This window comes from Stegodyphus dumicola, chromosome 10, assembly GCF_044657685.1.
Source record: "Stegodyphus dumicola isolate Sdum_Otavi_A_Nest chromosome 10, ASM4465768v1".
In the NCBI taxonomy this organism is placed as follows: Eukaryota; Metazoa; Arthropoda; class Arachnida; order Araneae; family Eresidae; genus Stegodyphus; species Stegodyphus dumicola.
Genome location: NC_140777.1, coordinates 114,004,359 through 114,027,047, shown reverse-complemented (window position 1 = coordinate 114,027,047; position 22,689 = coordinate 114,004,359). Strand labels below are relative to the sequence as shown.

Below are 22,689 nucleotides of genomic sequence, written 5' to 3'. Positions count from 1 at the left end.
ACTGACTCATAGATGAAAGAAATATTTGGGAAAATTTCAGCTTAACAGAAATTTGAAGAATAACTGAAAGACTAAAAATAGTTAATGATGAATACTTTATAAATCTCTTTTTTTCTGTCGCAAGATTCGCTTCTTAAAACCGTTTACCCACGAGTTTAGTTCTGGTTTCCCTAGCATTATCTAATATATCAGAAAATATAATTACAAAAAAAGAAATATTCCATGCAATTCTTTTAGGCATGTTTGGTACACCATTCGTCTACTTCACATATGGTGTTCAATAATTTCTTTATGATGAACACTTAATCTCATTTAGTAATTGCTGAAAAATTTATCTAAATTTTAATCATTTCAGTATCTACAGTTCTGCACGTCCAGAAATTCAGGAGAAATCAGAATTGACAAAGAATATCCATTTGCGCAAATTACAGCGGGTGCTTTTTCACTCAAACAAAATAGTTGAAGTCAGTACATTCAAAGTAGAAATTGAAATAAATGGACTTTTGGAGTTTCACGCGTTTTGATAACATACACTAAGACTCTACATAATCTACTTATCGCTATGTCTGTGTAAGCAAACAGAAACGTAGGAAAGGAGTAAAAGACTATTTAAAACTAAGGAAACTGAACAGAAAGCATGCCTGCTGCTGAAACATCAGCCAACACTTTTGGCGCAAATTCAAATAAGCATAATTTTAAATTAAAATTAAATTTTAAGTATTTATTAACCAAAGGCTACGCAGAGATAAATAAACTCGCATGTTGCCTCTTAACCTACACCGGCATGACTGCACTATGGTGAGAATAAAAGAACTCTGCAGACAGGAATGCTTATCTTAAAATAATAGCTAGTAACGTGGCCTTCAGCAGGCAGAACAAGCTCTGACTAAAATAATCCCAGACTTTCACACAAATGCATGCCAGCTAACTTGTATTCTGGAAGGAAAACGGAAACAGAGAAATGAGAATACAGATTCGTAGCATAAAATAACTGGTTAATTAACATAAATATCTCCAAAACCAATTTAAGATCTCAAATCCAAATTATTAAAGAATAATTCTTTATAAATGATCTTAATTATAAACATAGTAGATAAAATGGTAAATGCAGCATTATAAAAATTCTATATTTCACCAATACGTATTATAACATATTTTGAAGAGGTTTTGATTTAACAAACGAAAATAAAAAAATAAAAAAAGCAATGACAACGAGATTACGCTGATTGATTTTAACAAAAAAATCTTTAATATGATATGTGGTATATCTTTCGACAGCTTTATCGTAACAAAAGGAGAGTGACCTCAGCCGCGCAATCACAAAAACTTTTTTTTTTTTTTTTTATTTTTATTTTTATTTAACGAAATGATAAGATTTGGGATGAACAAGACACTAAGTAAAAGAACGTTAGAGATAATCTACCGCTCACCGAAATCAAATAAACACTGCTGTTGTAAGATTGCAAAAGACGAATAAAATAGCAGAGGATGACTGGAATGGAATGGATTAAGCAAATATTTACTTTACACCTTGAAAAAAAAAAAAGAAAGAAAGAAAGCACTCATTCAGCAAGCCTGTTCTCCAGAATCGAAACCCGGGTCGAACTACTAGTGTTCAGCGATTTTACCAAACAAACAAAAGTCGAATAAGCCAACCCAAACTCTTAGGTACAACTTAAGTTTGGAAGGCCTCCATGCCAATTTTCTTTGTTTTTCTGAGAGAACAGAGGAAAACGATTATGCCAAACTGCATGATTAAGAAGCATCGTAGTATCTGGGGTGCTACGCACAGGCTTTGCGTGCTTAGAAAGTAACCAATCTCGAAGCCAATCATTTTCCATATGAATAATTAAATAAAAATAGTCACTTTACTAGAGAATTGCCTTTTTGCGTGGCTCATAAAATGTATATTCGCTTTAATATGTGATAAGGATTAGTACATTTAAAGCTGATTTTAATATGAGGCCTTTTATCGAATGATGAATAACGAATTGAAGGTAATCGTTTTCTCATTTTAACTTCGAATTTTTACTTAATAAATAAAAGTAACATATAAAACGAAAACACATCTTTAGGCGTAATATAAAATCTGAAAGCTTTCAAGTTTTTTTTTAAAAGGTACTTTTCCGTTTTGCCAGCACAGGCGATAAAGTCGCCAATAAGGGTACAACCGATGCCAAACGGAATATCCTCGCTGGTAACCTTTTACTCCTCATTTTCAAAACAAGCCGAACCATTTCTTATCAGACTGATTCTTTCTTTCAATACTGGCATACAATTACACAGAATTTTTACCAGATAATTCAATTTTATGCCCTAAGGCCATTCGTGGGCGGTAATTAAGTCAATTAGGATGCTATCACACCGCTCACCCGATGGCGAAATTATAGAAAGGACAAAGTCAAGGGTTAAATTTATCAATTCTAATGAGAATGCACTAGCGAAGTAAAGCACTGCGGTTTTACATAATTTCTGAGTAAGCTATTCGTGCGAATTAAAATAATTCTTGCATTTACACTTGTATTCCAAATTAAGATTTAACTTCAAATTCACGTAGATAATTACTGAGAGAATTAGATTTCTGTAACGTAGTTTGCGTGAGATGAGATCACTTAAGGTCACGTGATATGAACCGGCGAATCAGGATGTTGTACCATGAAAGCATAGTAAATTCTTAAATTAATGTCTTTTTACAAATTTATTGCCTTTATTTATTGGCTTTTTTACAAAATTTTAAACGACAGTAAAATGTTCATACCTTCAAAATAAAATTTCTTAGAACTAACATTTGTCAACATTTTTTTGTGTATACTGTGTGTTGTCGTCAATAAAGTCTGCTTGGCGAGATTTGCGGCGGCGAAACGGAAAAGTACCAAAAAAGTGTTGAAGCCCTAATTTATATTATTTTAATTTTCTTTAAAAACAAACATATATAACTCATATATAACAAACATATATAACAAACATATATATAATATATAACGTTTATAAGGTATTTTTTGCTCCCTTTCCGCATATGTTCGTAGTGTAACTGGAAGAACGCTGGACGCGTATAAGGGAGGATTGGAGTTCGAATCCCGGCGAAGACACCGCATATATTTCATGTCTCTAGCATTAGTATAACCTAATGACTGCACAAGTTTACTTACTAAATTTTTCACTAAGAATAATTACTTTGGGGCATATGTTTATATTTGAACAGGTTTCTTTTAATATATATATATAGCTGAAAACTAAAAAGAAAAGAATCCGACAGACCGATGAGTAACTGCAATCCATGATGAAGATAATTCCTATTAATTTCTCTCCAAAGCTACTGACTTTATCACAATCGAAGCTTTGTCAGGTGTCAAGCTGTAATAAGAAGTATAGAAGTTTGTAATTATTGACATACGAACATAGGTAGATTTATTTATAAGGAGAATTTAATAAGTAAAAGAAAGAAAGCAAGTTTTTCTTCTCTGAGAACTTGAAATGTTTTAAGTTCATTATTAGTTTAAATTAATGTAAAATATTTAATGATTAATCAAACATATTACGGTTATTTGAAAGAAATGCTATTCCAAGAATTTAATATTTAGCTGTCAGTAAATATGAACTCCAAAGTGTAACAAAAAAATAATATCTTACAAATAACAAACCTTAATTTCAAGTCAAAAATAAAGTCGATTTTTTCCCCTCTGAGATACATTATTCTTTATTTAGATATGTTTTGATAAATATTTAGTAAGCAAAATTTAATATTTATCAATTTTTTTAAAAATTTTGTTAACAAAATGTTTCATTTTGTTTTTCATTTCGCTCGTTTCATTCGTTTTAAAAATTTTCATGTAGTTTAAAGAAAAATTTTTTTTCAGAAAAGAAAGATTGCGGGCATTTGGCCCCATGCAGTCTGAGTCTGAAACCACTACTCCGCTTAACATACCTTTAAGGTAACATGCAAAAGTGTTGAGGCAATAATTAATTCATTGATTTCCAAGCTGCAAACTTTCAGATTTTTTATTACTGGATGGAGGAAATTAAAGTTTTGGCAAGACTTTAGGGTAAATATTCAAATGAAATATCACATTTTCAAGATTTTTAGAGGAACAATGAGAGTTACAGAAGGTAAAACAGTACTTTACTGGAAGAATTTTAATCCGGTTTTACAGTTATGACGCTATTTCAATTATACAAATTCAACTATTTATTTCAATTATTCAAATTTCAATAATTTATATTATTATTAGGTCTCTTTACTGTTTGTTGTATCGAAATGAACATGAAAGATGCATGGGAAAAACAAAGCCGGGAAGTTAAAAGAGAATGAAACTGAAAGAATTTTTAAATCGTTTTCACGATTACAATGGTGTTTCAATTACCGGCTCTTGATTGTTTGATGTATCGAAGTAAACATGAAAGGTACATGGAAAAACGAAGACCGTAATTTTACAAGAATTCAAAGAAAAGGTTTTAATAATTATGGAGTATTTATCTAAGGTTTAAATCGCTTGAAAATCAAATCTAATGAAAGCGAAAAGACGTCTTTGAATTACTTGAAAAAATATTAAAGAAATGATAGAACTGTAAATCGTAAGCAAAGTGTAAAGTCCAAGTGAAGATGGCATATTAGACATTGAATCGAAAATATAACTGTGAAAAAAAGCTGAAATTCTTACAGTATTGAACAAGGTACTTGTTTAAGGTACAATTACAAGGTACTTTTCAAAAATAAATTTTAATTCTGAAATATACGTACTGAAGTCGTTTTTTTTGCAATTAAATAGGCAGAATACAGTATCTAACTGAAATTTCTTCAGCTGTCAAATCATGAAAGGAAAAATAGATACTTAAATCTCCACTATTAGAAAATATAATTCCCCCCCCCCCCAAAAAAAAAACTTTTGAACAATAAGAAAAATTCAAATGTAAAATACTGATTATAAAAGAGGAGAAAGTATATCTTAACAGTATTAATGCTTCCATGCTTCTATTTTATAATAAAACGCGCTTTTAAAGCTTAAAACTGAAAACTTTGAAGTATTTTACCGAGAAAGAGTACGCTTGAATCAGTGTTGTTGCACTTTCTAAGTAGTATTGACAATAAAACGTAAATATCGATATTTTATAATTCATTATCGACGAATCATACCGATATTAAGCTGAATCAAATGGCTTTTATTTACTGAATGATAAAAGGATGTTTAGAGCTATCTAAACAGTGTTATTTTACAAGATAAGTAAGAGTGCAATTATCAGAGCAAATGTTGTTAAGGAGAAAATGTGATGTAAACAGAATATGGCTCGCAACAGCTGAAGAAGAAGCCACAAACAGAAACATATTCTAGAAAGAAAACACGTCTTACTGAGCAGTTTTCGTTATCAGTGTATAAGTGAAGAAAAGCATCCCATATCAACGTTTTAATGTCTTCATTATAAAAACTTGCAGCCTGTACAGACAAGTTGTGACATCTATTTAGTTCAAGATTAAATAAAAATTTATTTAAAGCATTTTTAAGGCTTTGTTGCATTATTTCAGACGAAGCATTAATTCCCATAAAATTTTCTGAGAACTGCTTATTATTTGAAATGAGAAGCATCGTTTACTACTTCGGCAAAACCTGGTGAGCATTATGTTTTTCATCATTTTTAATTTGTAAATTATGGCTTATTATTATTGTTGGTGATACAGATCGATTTAAAGATTTTGCAACTGATTTCTGCGTCAGTAGATTTTCTATTATTAACAACGATTTAAATTTAAAAACATTAGAAACAATATTTACCTTTTCAAGTATGCTTTAGGAGACTTCTTTCGATGTAGAAGTAATGACTGAAGATTTTTTCTCTTTCCGATTAATAATGTTGTTTCCGTTGCTCCTTAGAAGTTTTAATACAGTGCAGTTCGCAACATTTTTTATTTATAGGATAGGAATATTTATCTTTAGAGAGGGCAATAACATGTCCTTCAATCGATAACTTGTTTACATGCGTTATTTTGAAAGAAGAATAAATATAAAAGTAGCTGACGATATTTCTTATTTCAATTTATAAGCTATTGCCAGATATTAATATTCTAAAATATTTGCTTTTTTTGAAAAAATTTTTTTTATCGAAATCGGTCTAATAATGTATAAACACCTCTGTAGCTTTGCAGAGTCTAGAAACGTTCTTCAAAGTCTTTTTGGCAAATTAGGATCCGTTTCAACTTGATCAAATAAATGTTTCGAAAGACTTTCAAATCAAAGTTTTCTATCAAAAAATTTTCTGTCGGCCTAAATAAGGCATAGATCAATTGCATCGAAAAGACTAATACAGAACATTGTATTTCATAATAGGAAAACTGATGTTAACTCCTCTTCAATTTTATTTTGCCATCCGTTTAATTATTTCTGATGTGAAAACCTGGTGGACATTTCTATCCAAATTGTTATATATAAAATAAGTTCTCGTTCGTGTACTTCTAAAAGCGAGTTTCAAAGATTCACAAAGTTATCATAGTGATATGAAAATTGTCTTCTTCTTAACTACGAACAAAATATAAAGCTATCAGAAATTAAAGCGTTAGATAAAATGGCTAGATTAGGTTACTTAAACATTGTTAAGCACACTAGGTTAGGTTAAATTAAACTATTTGAATATGACGAATAATTCCCTTTTAGTTAATCAGCTTAAAGGGAACGATAGCTTCATGCAGGATTTTCTCAAGGAAGTTTATTTATGTTTTCCCAGGCTTTTTATTAATTGAATTATGATCTACAACGTACAGAGGGCCATAATTTTTTATATTTTTTCAAAGATATACGAATACCTTAAATTAATTTAAGTAATGAACATAAAAGGAGTAATTTATCATTTTAAGGAAAAGTAGTGACACTTCGGAAACATTCTCAGTTTAAATTGTCCACAGAAATGTTCTTTGCGATTTTTATTTTTCATTTCTCTCTTTCTTTAATTTTTTTAAAAATTATTTTTCACTTTTTTTAAAACAATTCTTTTTATTTTTCACTTCTGTTACAGTTTCTCAGCCTTTATGTAGATGTAAAAATAAGCTCTCTTCAATATCAAAATAAATAAACAGAAGTGAACTATAATGCTTTGTCTTATGTCACTTGAAAACAATTCATTGTGAATATGCATTAGTCATATGTTTATACAATGCGTTTAGAGGACTGTTCCTCTCTGTTTGAGACCTTCATTTCTCTTGGTTGAGATGTTTTGAGGACTTCCGGTTCGTCACATGCACGTTCGCCATATGCACAATCAGTCTCGCTTTTCGACGAAGGACAGAGTAGGTTTGGGAAGAGAGAAAGCCCTTTTACTTCTTGTTTCTTCTGATCGGAAAATCGATAATCCAGGCTACTATTTATTCTGTTCGCTAGTAAACAGACCTGTATTTTTCAATGTATACGCTTTTTTATTTACGTAAAAGATTTATTTGAATGATCGCTTATTAATAATATTTGCATTTCAAAACCTTATATTATTTTGAATAAAAATAAACAATTTCTTCCATTTTTTAATATGTGCTTGCTCAAGCAAATCGAAACTAATTTCTTCCCAACAAATTCAGTTCTTAACTTTCAGTTTGTCCTTTTTAATCAGTGCAAATTTTAGTGGATTTCTTATATTCGCAAACACAACAAAAGCTTTTTTTTTGGGGGGGGGTGCTCTTCAGTATACAGTAATTCTGTATTCCACAGTTGTTACTAAAATGCAATTGTCATTCCTTGAGAAGCGAGGCACAGATAAAGCGTATATGAAAGACGATCCCTTATCCGATTTTGCTCATATTAAACAATAGCCATTGTGAGATAGATCTATATTATATAGTAAAGTGGCTATTCGGGACTTGTATTCGTTTGCCTTCGAAATCGTCACAGTCTTGACTAAAAATATATGCCAAACACAAGGTCGTTGCTTTGCCTAATTTTATGATATACATATACATTTACTTAAATTTATATTATTTTTAATGTGTTTTATAAAGTAAACAAAGAAACATACTGATAAATATCAAAACTTGAATAAAAGTAGTTTTTATATTCATAAAATAAATCTAAATATTAACTGGTAAAACGCTGACCTTATTCACCTCATGAAACTATGAAATTTCTTCCAGAGAGAATTTCCCCCCTGGTTTAGAACCCCTGTTTTATACTATAGCAATTTTCATCTCTTCATCTGCTCAATCTTGCATTATAATTTTTTGGCTTTCATGAGCTCTTCTGTTACAAACACTTCATAGAAATGTGCCTGTTCTCATTCGTAGAGGAAAAAGGATTTCAGTAATGCTCTGATAAACAGCTTAATTAAGGGTTTAAAGAAAGCAAAGAACGAAACGTGGTAAATAACGAAGAAATGCATTGCTACAGGGGAAGAATAATGTTAATATGCTTGTATTGTAACACCATTTTACCAATTTTCATCATAAATCAAATAAAAAAGTGTGTTAATTCATCTTTGCTACATTGAATAATCTTACAAAACTACATGCACAAGTCGACAATTTATAAGCAAACTTGATCTGCATGAACTTCAAAATGAGATGATCCGCATGTAGTGAGATAGTTTTGCATCGCTCCTATGCAATTATTTGTCCCCCCTTTTTTGATTGCTTTTAAAAATAAGTTTGAAAAATAAATGCAATTAAAGACAGTTCATTGATTCTTTTCCTAGACTTTCAATGTATTTACTCGACTACCATTTCATTTAATAATTCAATTAATTTTTTGTAAATAACAAGGTAGCTAGCAGATAAAACCTAATAAATCTAAAAATGCTAAAATTATCATGTTCTCTGAAAATATATTTAAATGTAGGTAATTTTTAAATAAAATAAATTAAAGCGATATTTGTATGTTTTTTCTTTTATATATGTGAATGTGAGGCTTTAAAATAATAAATCCTCGTTCAAATTTTCCTTTTGCATTAATCTAATCACTATAAAAAACTTCGGTTTTCATTTATCCGTGATGTGTTTGTATGTTTGACAAGTAAGCATCCTTACACGAGCTCATAAACAGCCATGCACGCAAATTTAGACTTCAAAAGCAATACAGGAACTAGCCCAATTTCGAACCTCTCTTATACAGTTGACATTTATGAGTTCATAAAATTAATGGCAAGTCTCTTAGCTGAAAGCTTTTTTAAAAATAATTATTTTATCTAACTAATCATGAAGTCAAGCAGAAGAAATTGATCATTTCAGAGTCTGAACCCTTGAATCTATTGAAACAACAGTTCTCAGATAAATAAACAAATTGGAGGACATAAATTGGACAGCAGACATTGAATCACTACCTCTCGATCCAGTCGGTCTGCTTGAAACATCGCTATTGTGGGTCACAGTGTTATTGCAAGTCCCAAAAAATCCCAACTTAAAGAGAAATAGTAAAAGAACGTAAAAGAAATTGAAAATCACACTCGATAAGCAGATATGCGAAAAAGGGATTATGGATTTGGATTATTTAATTAAGGCAAAGCACACGAGGGATATCTGCTAAAAGGGAGGGATGCCTTCGTGGAGGACTTTCTAAGGGAAACTGACTCGTATACACGTTACACATGGGTAAAACCACAAAAACGCCCATGCAGCCAGCCCGTTCGCGGGATTCGAACCTCGGACCGAACTACCATTGTTCAGCGTCTTTACCGCTCGGCCGCTGGTGGGCAAAAAAAAAGTTATTATGAGTTTTATGGAAAGTGATTATGAATTTTATGGAAAGAGTGCGCAACGTTTACCTGCTGTAAATATATAAAAATAGCTTTAATTTTTCTGAATAGCTTTTCTATCTCTTTGGATATATTAAATTCTGCACTCTTTTTTGGGACACGCTTTATATAAAAAACAAAGATCAATTCAGTGGAAGCGGTAAATTTTCAGCTAACATGATATACAGACTACTTTATAAAAATATTGTCAACTATACACGAATTTCGGGTGCAGCTATATTTGAAAAAGCAATATATTCAGCAATTATTTATGCCCAATGACTATTAATTATTAGATGTTGATGTTATTTTTGAACACACATTTCTAGCAATCAGATGATGCTATTCTGTTTCGTAAATGACGTTTTGTTATAAGTTGTTTTCAAGCAGTCAAATTCCAGGTTTCCTTTATTTCCTGCAAGGGTGCTAGAGGAACTTATATATATATATATATATATATATATAATATTGTTCTTATCTAAGAAAAGAATTAAATAAGGTAAGAGTTTGATAATTACTACATTTGTTTTGAGTCAGCTTTTAGTATGAACTAATAATCCCCCGATTATCCAAAAAATAGAATCGTTATTAATAAATAATAATTTATTATATTAATAAATAATAGTAAATAACTATAGATAAACTAATTTAATGCTGGTTATTAATGAATAATAACTACAGAGAGCATAAACTAAAATAGGCAACTCATGGCTTAAAGCTCAGCCATCTCATAATACATTAAAACTAACATCAAATGAGTTCGCAAAATGCAAATCATAAAATTCGATCATAATAATAAGACTTTTAACACATCCTATTGATTGTATTCTAGAATCTAATAATTCGCAGTTTTAAATATACAGAAGTAACATTTTGTCTGTTTTCCAAAATAAAAGCCTTAAAACTTAGGATTCCATTTTAAACTGCTTTACAAATCGCTGCCAACCTCATCTTCAAAGCAAAGAATAACTAAATTAAACATTTTCATATTCCCAGTCTTTTCAAATATTGAGTTAGTATTTTTGCGTGTAAAGAGTTCGTATGTACTTTGTGAGAAAGATGCCAAAAGACCAAAAAACAAATTAACCAAAAATTTTGAACTTTTTTTGTAACTCCAAGCAGCAACAATTTTTACAGATGTACGGGATATCTTCGTCAATTTACAGCCTAAACGTAACTAGTATGAAAAATATGGAAAGAAGTATGGCAACACTTAGCCCTTTGCAATCATAAACATTCATCAGCTGATTGCGTCCACGCCACATACATTTTTTGCTCGTCGCCTTTCCTAATATAAGATATATGAAATTCAAATTTTCGTACATGCGCACAATGATGATGCTTCCAGTTAGATAAGTGTTCCGTACCTACTGAAAGTTATTTAGAAAATAAAATCTTGTTTGTAAGTGCAAATTGATCCTAAAATGAATTGACATTATGTGATTAAAATCGCTTTCACTTCGGGGTGGGAGATATCACTTTAGATTAGTTCAGCGGTTCTCAACCTTTTGACTAACGCTTACCATCTGAACAAAAAATTGAAAAACTTTAGTACCACCACTACATTTTGCAATGACTATCTTTCAGTTTCTCAAAAACATTAAAAAAATATTTTTTTAGTATATTGGTTTTTATCTGTAATTTTTCCAATATTTCCCAGTTGTAATGTAATTTAGTTTATAACTCTTCTTTTTTCTTTTTCTTTTTTTTCTTTTTTTTTTTTTTTCTTTTTTCTTTTTTTTTTTTTTTTTGTTTTTTTGTATTTAGCTTTTGCAACTTGTTTCACGAAGATGATAGGAAGATTTCAAGTATTTATAGTGGCATTTAGTTTGGTTTACAATTTTGCATACTTCAATTATACATATATATATATATATTGCCATTTGCGCAACCTATTAGTATTTGTATTAAATATGCACCTATAAAAATATTAGATTAAAAATTGGTTACCATTTTAATTATTAAAATTACAATACTTCTATTCTAAAATTTAGTGTGAAATCCTCAATAACGCTTCCGTCTTTAATAACCAGCTGTCAAGATATACTAAATAACCACTCGCCAATTTACGGCTATACTTCAGCAGAACTTGTAACTTTGCTCTTCTTGCAATAAACCAGTAATAATTCAATATTGGTATATTAGTATTGGTTTGAAATTTGGGCCCGTTTAAGAGAGATCAGTTTCTGTATGTCTGGTTTCATTTCACTTAGTTTTAACCGTAAATTAGGATCCACTTCTAATTTTGTTCTGTACTTATTTTTCAAATATAGCATGGAAGAAATTTCTTGTTCACCCAAATAGATTGTGCAAAAAAACAATAAAAATTTAATAATTTTATTTGAAATGCCTTTAATTTTTTTTTTTTTATTTTCGATTCGTCCGAAAGTTAAACAAGTGTGTTATTTTTGAAACCTTCAGTTACAGTTCGATCAAAAGAAATTTTTTTTCAATTGTTCTTTTTCTTCACGAGATAAACTTTCAGGTACATTTGAACAAAGTGGATTTCTAATTCAATTTTCTCTCTCATAATCCCCGGGAAAATAAATGTTGAAATTATTTATCAATGTAAAAAAGTGAATTTTAATGTCGGATGCTGATTCTTCTTTAAATTGTTTTCGGTTAAGAAACTTTCTAAAAGTGGTAAAAAGTTAAAAATATTATTACCCAATTCGTTGATTATTAGCTGCAGTTATTTTACCATTGCATTCGTTTTATCTCCTAATGGTAAACCAATTAACACTTTGTCCTTATAATCCTAATTTAATTAGTTTTGATAAAATATCACCTAAATATGCTAAACAGGATAAACATAATTCACTATAAGCATTTTTGCAATTCAAATTCTGAATCACAAAGGAAAATTTGAATTTCTGATCGAAGATTAAAAAGACGATTTAAAACTTTGCCCTCTGAATAACCACCTTACTTCGGAATATAACAAAAGCGTTTCATGTTCACTGCCCATTTCTTAGCATCAAATTGTAAATATTCTTGAATTTAAAAGTAAGTAATAAAATGAACAATTTCAGAGCTTGATTTAAAACGATTTTCAGGTTTTCGGAGATTGCTTTAAGCTTCATGATGAATGGAGCAGTGAGTAAATTAAATTCCAGGTGCGACTTTCTTTATTCGAGAAATAACCCCCGAATTTTTTCCTGTTAAAGCCCGAGCTCCGTCACTGCGTAAGGCAATACACTTATTCCAAGGAATATCATTAGGGAATAAATATTATTAAGTTCAAGTAACAAAACCTTTCATTACGTGTTTATTATTTTTGAACTCCGATAATTTTCTCTTAAAATATTCTTCAGATTTATCCTTTAAACTGGCTTGCTTAGATTCAAGATGTCTTTTAAGAAACGATGGTTTCATATATTGATAGGATAATAATTGTTCACCGCAAATAACACATTGGGGTTCATGGTTCATTTCATCTCTATTCCAAGTAAGCCCATATGATAAATAACTTACATTACATTTTCTTTAAACAATTTTTTTTTCTTTTCAATATTCTTAGTGCTAGTAGATTGTCCTGGATCCATCACCTGTGAATCATCACTTTCTCGTTTACTCAATCCTAGCTATTTTTCCATTTCGAAAATCTATGTTTGTTTTATTGTTTCTTCACAAGTACTTAAATGCATAATATATTACGAGTTCTTCAAAACAAACGACGATATTCTCAAATCGCGTAAGGAAAAGTAAGGAATACAAAGCACCAAGAAGACAAAGCACTTGCTGTAAGAGACAACAAATGGACTTGAAAAAAATTGTTATAATTGTTGCGTCAGCGGCGTTAAAATCTGAATCCTTTCAGATTTCTTTTTCGTTATTATTTTATTTATTCATCTGGCAATTTTAAATTAAAAAAAAATATATAAAAAACGAGAAATCTTTTTTATAGGTCCCCTCCCCGATCCCTATACTTTTATTTAGAAAAATTTTATACTCAGTAAAAAAAAAAAAAAAAAAAAAAAAAGGAAAAAAAGTTTTTTAGATTTTTTTATTACCCCAAAAGCTTTTTTTTTAATTTATTTACATACGCATACACGTTTCGAGAACTTTGGGGCTAATGTTCCTTTGGGCTAAAAATATTTAAAAAGAGACCATCTTTAGAGTTTCCGATAGCTAGTCTCACCCATTGGAATATTCTTCAGATTTATCCTTTAAACTGGCTTGCTTAGATTCAAGATGTCTTTTAAGAAACGATGGTTTCATATATTGATAGGATAATAATTGTTCACCGCAAATAACACATTGGGGTTCATGGTTCATTTCATCTCTATTCCAAGTAAGCCCATATGATAAATAACTTACATTACATTTTCTTTAAACAATTTTTTTTTTCTTTTCAATATTCTTAGTGCTAGTAGATTGTCCTGGATCCATCACCTGTGAATCATCACTTTCTCGTTTACTCAATCCTAGCTATTTTTCCATTTCGAAAATCTATGTTTGTTTTATTGTTTCTTCACAAGTACTTAAATGCATAATATATTACGAGTTCTTCAAAACAAACGACAATATTCTCAAATCGCGTAAGGAAAAGTAAGGAATACAAAGCACCAAGAAGACAAAGCACTTGCTGTAAGAGACAACAAATCGACTTGAAAAAAATTGTTATAATTGTTGCGTCAGCGGCGTTAAAATCTGAATCCTTTCAGATTTCTTTTTCGTTATTATTTTATTTATTCATCTGGCAATTTTAAATTAAAAAAAAAATTATATAAAAAACGCGAAATCTTTTTTATAGGTCCCCTCCCCGATCCCTATACTTTTATTTAGAAAAATTTTATACTCAGTAAAAAAAAAAAAAAAAAAAAAAAAAAAAAAAAAAAAAAAAGGAAAAAAAGTTTTTTAGATTTTTTTATTACCCCCAAAGCTTTTTTTTTTATTTATTTACATACACATACACGTTTCGAGAGCTTTGGGGGCTAATGTTCCTTTGGGCTAAAAATATTTAAAAAGAGACCATCTTTAGAGTTTCCGATAGCTAGTCTCACCCATTGGAGATAAAAATGCTTTTCTTCCTGTACAGTGTTGTCATTACTCACTTTGAAATCCTTCAGTTTGTTAATCAAAAATTTATTAAAATTTAACAAAATTTGAAATACACAATAAATTATTTAGAAACAGCTTATCTTTAGAATTCCCGATAGACAGTCTCGTGCTCTAGAGATAAATTTTTTTTTTCCTATACAGTGTTTTCATTACTCACTTTGAAATTCTTCAGTTTGTTAATCAAAAATTTATTAAAATTTAACAAAATTTGAAATACACAATAAATTATTTAGAAACAGCTTATCTTTAGAATTCCCGATAGACAGTCTCGTGCTCTAGAGATAATTTTTTTTTCCTATGCAGTGTTTTCATTACTCACTTTGAAATCCTTCAGTTTGTTAATCAAAAATTTATTAAAATTTAACAAAATTTGAAATACACAATAAATTATTTAGAAACAGCTTATCTTTAGAATTCCCGATAGACAGTCTCGTGCTCTAGAGATAATTTTTTTTTCCTATACAGTGTTTTCATCACTCACTTTGAAATCCTTCAGTTTGTTAATCAAAAATTTATTAAAATTTAACAAAATTTGAAATACACAATAAATTATTTAGAAACAGCTTATCTTTAGAATTCCCGATAGACAGTCTCGTGCTCTAGAGATAATTTTTTTTTCCTATACAGTGTTTTCATTACTCACTTTGAAATCCTTCAGTTTGTTAATCAAAAATTTATTAAAATTTAACAAAATTTGAAATACACAATAAATTATTTAGAAACAGCTTATCTTTAGAATTCCCGATAGACAGTCTCGTGCTCTAGAGATATTTTTTTTTTTTTTTTTTTTTCTATACAGTGTTGCCATTACTCACTTTGAAATCATTCAGTTTGTTAATCAAAAATTCGTTAAAGTTTTTCAAAATATGAAATACAGAATAAACTCGGCAGGTGTCCATCATGCAACTTAATTGTTTTCACGAAAACTTGACTCCCCTTTTCACGCCCGCAGTATCTTCGCCTTCCGAGTGATTGCTTTCGCACCTTGGTTTACTTACATACGCAAGTGGCCTAAGGCATATGCAAACGAACTGGTTACAATACTAATGTGATTGTGTACCAGTATATCAGAGACTATTAGGATTAGGATTAGGTAGGTGTCCGTATTCGGGTGGAGGAATACATTATTCGAAATTTGATGGCTCTAAGTATCGTTGTTTCTTCACAATGCGAAAAACATGCATACATGCATGCTAATTTTTATTATTTAATTCATTTAAATATAATACAGGGAGATTATATTTTGTGGCAACAATTAGACTTTTATAGTGATTCAACGCAAACTCTCGTTTTGATGCTAATATTTTTTCTAGGCTAACGCTCCTTTGGGCTAATAAAGCAATATGAGCCCGAAAATGATGGCGACAAAAAGTGTAAACATGCTAATAAATCAATCAACTCTAAAAGAATTAATGAGATAATATTATCTTTTTATAGGTACTTATTTTTATTTCCTATTAAATACTCCATTTCTATTCCTATTATTACTCCATTACTATCTTTCCTATTAAATACTCCATTTCTCCATCTCCATTCCTATTATTCAATTTCAAATATATCCATTTCTATTACGCCTTTTAAAAACATAATTTATGACAAAGTTTGTTATGTCTATGACTAAGAGAATATTGTGTATTTTTTTAAAGTATATGAGCGGCTCTTGACCTTGAACAAAGCTCAGATGGCATGTGTGTTACAGAATAAACTTAAACAGTATGATGGGGCATTTAATTTTTGAGTTAAATAGTTAAAAATATTTTGTTTCTTGCTTACCACCTATTTTTCTCTTGTGTACCACCAGTGGTACACATATTAATGGTTGGAAATCGCTTGATTAGTTGATTACGGTGAAGCACACAAGGCCTATCTGTCTAAGGAGGGAATTCCTTTGTCGAGGACCACTCTAGTGAAAACTTCCTCGTATACACGTTACACAGAGGATAAACAAAGTAAACGCCCGCGTAGCTAGCCTGTTTGGCGGGATCTGAACCCCCGGACTGAACAAGAAGTGTTCAACTATTTTACCACTCTGTCGATATCAATTTAGAGGTCAAACAAAATTTAGAATTTTATCTCTCTAAAAAATAGTATTTTGAAACAAAAATTCCTAATTCCTAATTTATCGCGCTCAAAAAATAAACAATAAACGCTAAGAAAAAGGTTTAAAAATAAAAAGGGGAACATTAAACATGCAGTTTACAGTTGCAGGTAGAAATTTCATCACCGAATGCAAATAGGCAACCAAAATGAGCATAAAACGCAATCCCGCAGTCATACACAATGCCTTAAAAAGGGGCAGAAAGGACATATGCATCAATTCGCAAGCAGCGATATTTCAGTGCAATCCGAGAGAGCCGAACTAGAAAGAATGAGCCGAAGACACTATTTTCAAGATGACGTACGTTGGACAGCTGTCGGGGTGTTGCAAGCTGTGCAAGATAATTCGTGCTGCGAGAGATTTGAATGTGCATCTTAATGTTATGAATAGGCTATGGAGTCGTTAGCAAAGGGATCAAAACTCGAATACGTGTTCGGGAATACGAGTATTACAACAACCGCAGACAATCGCTTCCTGTTGCTAAGTGCAAGGTGCCTTAGATCATTAACAGCAGGACACCTGGCTTCGCATCTCTCTGCTGCTGCAAGACGTTCCTTATCCCATCAAAGTGTGTCGCGTGACTGCGTGAAGGCGACCACTACGCCCAAAGACCTGTGGTTTGTATTCCTTTGTCCTCATCGTATGTCAGAACGCAGTTGAATTGGGCCCGTGGACATTGCAGTTGGACACCAGAGCAGTGGGGTCACGTACTCCGTACGGATGAGTCTCGATTTAACATCCAAAAAGATTCCCTAAGGGCAATCATATGCCAAGAGACAGCGATAGGCAATCGGGAGTCAAACATTGTCAAAAGAGACATTACAGAGCAGCAGTCTTGTTTGTTTGTACGGGCTAGCAACGAATGACCACACCGACATCTACGGGATTCCTGATTGTATTCCTCATCATAGCCGTCCGATATCTCAACGAAATTCTACACCCTCTTGTGCGTCTTTTTGTCGCTTCAATGGGTAGAGACGCGATATTTATGTGTGGAACATGTTGGGACGTCGGATAGCGGGTCGCTGTGTGCCGCTAGGCATTCTGGGCGGATTCCGACATACATTGCTACAGAAATGGGCACTATTGCCACAACAAGCGATCACCGACACCATTGCCAGCTTGCCACGGCGTTGTCAAGCAAGCGTCTAAGCTAGAGAGAGCTGCGTTTTAGCGCTCTCTAGTGAGACGCCTGCTTGACATACCCGTTTTTAGCGCGGTGTTTCCGTGCACATTCTTCCTACCCATTTGTTCTTTCGCGATGTCATGGTCGTAATATATGTGCTTTTGCATGTCTTTATTTTTTGCTATGTGGTCTAGTAACGCCACACCAACCTCTTGGATCAATTTCACACATGTCCATTAAATAGTCTTTATTTTATTCTGTGTTTTGCCTTTGTTGATTATTTTTAACAAGAATGTATTTTTATAAATTAAAAGGTATTCTTCTGTATGAAAAAAACTTAATGCGCATAAAGAAATTAAAATATTATTATATGGTTTTCAAAATACTGATTAGGATAATCTTGAGCACTTTTTATTGCATGGAATGTATGTTATTTTGTTTGACTGCTTCTGTTATGGAGAAGGTTTTTCTACTTAATGCTATTTTCCTCAGATGGATTCGCGAAAATTTTAAAATTTCATAACCTTTTACTAAACGCATCACGTGATTAAAGTCTTCATAATTTATGTTGACTTACTTAAGAATGTCACGAATAAAGCATTAGCCTTCCGCATTCACTCATTTCTCAACCTGGAAACATGATCTGCCATTGATAAAATATTTAACCGGGCATTCAAACGACCTGTATAAGTTAAAGATTATTCAAAAACCTGGTTTCTCCATAACTATTCTATTACTCATGCATAGCTTCAAATTCAGTCCCTCTCATCCGAAAATCAAATAGTTAAGCTTAGTTTTAGAATAAGAGATTTTGAATACATTCTTTTGTCACAGAATGCGTTTAGATTTATTTTTTTGCAAAACTTTGCGAAATGAAATCGAAAAAAAAAACTGTTTCTGATATTTGCAGCCAACAGTGATTTCTAGGTATTGTCTGCGTGGCTAAAATCTAAGAAATGGGATAGATAATTATACAAAATGACAGTTTTTGACATTTCGAAGTTCGTAAGGTGTACAGTTATAATATGTAGACTGTAGTCATAAAATAGCACATACAATTAGGGGTAATTAAAGAAATTCAGAAACTGAAGAAACCACTGCTAATTTTGGTGAAAAGTGCAAGGTAACATACTACTTCGATACACGAAAATACGGGTAGTACAAGTATGGTGACTATGGTTATCGTAACTGTATCGTGAAACATTCTAACACAAACACCAGAATTTCACCATGGCACGTGATTTTGCTTGAGGGAAAATATTAAAGTTTTAGAACGAAGGTAGTGTAGCAAATAACAAGACATAACGATTTGCGAATTGTGAGGAGACTGAACATTGAAAATAAAAGAAATAAAACAGAAAGATAGCCGTGAAAGTGAAGAAAACTGTTCAATAAAGGCAAAAGTTATAAATGTTCGGTAGGTCCACCATTGTAATCAAAGTTTCATTGCACATAGACAACAATGGAAAAAGCAGCCGTACGACACCCATCATTTTGGATATTCAGTACTTCCTTTCATGATACTTTCCTTTAAGACATGCACTGCCAGAAATAATTCCGTAGATCTTGTGCTTTGGATAACCTAGAATCAGTGAGCCATTGGTACTAAATCAAAGGAGAAAAGAGGGCTTTTGAAAAAGTAGCGTAAAGTTATGTGATCACAGGTATGCTCTTTCCTAAGTGGACCCGACTGTCCCGCCGGGGGAGAAAAGAAAGGATCACAGGTATTTCACACATGTGTTGAGGGCAGATATTAGCAGAATCGCAGTCTTATGGGATCCGATCAAACCATCTTCTTACTCAAATGAATTGTTTTGTTTTCACGATTCACCGCTCACTGACAGTAACGATAATGAAAAACATTCGGAACGACGGGTGAATCAAGAGCGGTTATCGAAATTTGAGCGAAGAGCGGAAAGAATCCAATGAGCTGTGAGATCGAAGGAATTGACTCAATCAAACGCTAACTTCCCGGACTGATTTCTTTCAACTGTAGGTTCAACTACTTGATTTCTTTCAACTGTACTCCCTAAACCCCCTTTCTACACAGAAACTAACAGTATAATAAAAATTGAACTAACATTTAACATGGGATAAATATTCTTTTCTCTCCTAAAATGGGAACAGAACTTTTCTGGTACGCTTCCAACACGAGCTATCCGTGAACTGTAAAAGGCTGCGAATCCGTTTCTGGAATCGGAGTAAATTCGCTCAGTAAAGTAAATCGGTTCTTCGAATCAGTTCATGAGCGGGTCATCATATTCTGATTAAGGCGCATCTAAATGATATCCTGCAAAATATTGCGTGTCTACAGCATTGGAATAATGTGCGTACCAGCTTTAATGTATAGCTTAAAGCTTTGACACCTCGTGAGGTATAGCGTATAGGTGAAGAAGTGGTTTTTGAGAGATCACGAAATAAAGTTTTGAAGTAAGCGGTTTATTTTAAATGGAGAAATCGTGAGCACAGTTTATGTTTAATTGCTAATTAAGATAAATCTCGTTGGTTTAGAGAATTTGTGAAAAACCGTCAATTTTTATATACCGTTTCAAGAATTCTTAGGCAAAGATTTAACGTGCTACAGCATCAACATCCTGTAATGTTTGCACGCGCTGAAAGTGGTACGGCAAATTTCATGAGGATCGCAGAGCATTTAGCAAGATCATTTTAGCGTTGCTGCCTCATTATGGACAGCAACGCTAAAAAAGTAAACTCTATGGATTTATCCCTCAGTCCATAAAAATGAACTGAGGGATAAGTGCACCCTTGAAAAGGCAAGCATTGAATTTAGTCTGAACAATTAGTCTGTTTTCAAGAAGTCCTGTTTCTAGCCGGCTTACTTCTGGGCACAAGAAAGCCAGATTACATTTTGCATGGACATACTTTGAACCACAGTAGGCTCCCATTTTCTTGCCAGATGAGTCCTCATTCAGCCTAGCTATTAGTTATCGACTAGCATTCATATGGAGAGAACCGGAGACTCCAGTTCTGTCCTTCAATGAGAAAGGAATCTGTATGATAGCTGAAATTTAAGTTTAGACAAACATCACGTTGGATAAGTACACAGAGCTTCATGTCTTTAACAAAACCTCTTTGATTGCTGCGAGATATAGAGCAGTGATCTTACAATCTCACAGCCCTGTGCTAGCCTTTTCAGGTGTGACGTTTGCCTTTATAGACAATAAAGCTCGTCCGCATAGAGCTAATCCGATAAATGATTTTTCTAACCGGATTCATTAGCCAACAAGATCGGCACACTTGAACCCTATATAATATTTTCGAAATGCTTTCTGGAAGGCAATGTGGATGATGACTGTTGTATGGAATTTTATTTAATGTAATATGAAAATTCATTAAAATCTGCCTGCTAATTCTGGAGATAATCAACCAAATATGAAAGTCTCTTATGTCTAAAGACCAATGTAGGTACACACTTTTAAAATTAGATTTATAACCTATAAATACGTTTCTTATACTTTTTCTCTCCGAATTAATAGACCTTACGTTTATTTACGCGTTACCTAAACTACGGTTTTCGTACAGACAATTTATTGTAAAGTCTTTAAACTGTCTTGACCATTTATTGCAAAGCATTTCATACAGACCCTTTACACGGATGGATTTTATGCCATTGCGTACGTAAAAGATATCCACAAAGGAAACATTAACTCGTAATTTAGAAAAGAATTTGACAAAGTCGCTAAACTACTCTCAAGAATTGTTGCGAAAAATAAGGCAAGAACAATTGAGTTTGTAATACAAATGGCGCCAATGTTAAATAAAGCTTTAAAACTTATGATATTGTGAATTTTATTCATTCAAGTAAAAATTGTCTTTTCATATATACTTTAGAAGCATATGTAAATTTCAGGAAAACACTGTTTCTGAAAATAATATTTTAATATTTCTGTCAGTAATACTTGCGCTATTTCTCTGTTCAGATCATATTGCATTAAATAAAACAACGTATTTGACATTTCTTCAAACTTTACTTGAACGCTATTATTCTCCGTTAATCATTTAGCTTCATTAATGAAAATTCTACAGATTACTTACAGCATTTTGTGAGTTTATTTGCTTAGATTTGATTGATAGATCTCGATAGGTTAGATATAGAGCAGAAACTCGGACTCCCTGGGGTGCTTGGTCAAAATTGAGATAAGATTTAGTCAGAATGATTCTTTACGCTCTTTGCTTTTATTAAAGTAAACCAATCTAAACAATTTAAAGATAATTAATCTCATACAGTAATTACTGTTTTAACCATTTTACCATTACATTATAAATTATTACAATAAATATATTTATCCAAGTTAGTTTTATATTTAAATGATATGGAATGACAGAGAGAAAGAATTGCATTTCACCATTTTGTGTTACAGGCAAATGTCAGGATAGTTACTCGATAAAATTCATCTACAATATGCGACAATATTTTAGATTAATGATAATTTTAAAATGCCTTCAAAACTAAATCTACTTTTTTGTTAAATCTGAGTAATTCAGGATTAAATGTAAACGTCAATAACGATGTTACTTTAAATATAAACTTAAACAAAACTTATGAATAGATAAATGAGATTAAAAAAAAATTTAAAAAGTATTAATAAAGAAATAATTTTAACCTTGTAACTAAATCTTTTTTTTCGAACTGAAATCCTTAAAGGAAATGCTTTACCTAATGTATATGATTGTAGAAATTCTTGCT

General features: G+C 31.7%; 1 protein-coding gene across 1 annotated transcript in view; it reads left to right on the top strand.

The window, feature by feature from the left end:
* The first annotated feature begins 5,326 nt into the window (after nt 1-5,326).
* LOC118185875 (membralin-like) overlaps nt 5,327-22,689 on the top strand; it is a 209,952-nt gene continuing 192,589 nt past the window's right edge. Inside the window, exon 1 of the mRNA XM_085825395.1 lies at nt 5,327-5,603. The gene's annotated coding sequence lies outside the window, so the exon portion shown is untranslated. The remainder of the gene's footprint in view (nt 5,604-22,689) is intronic.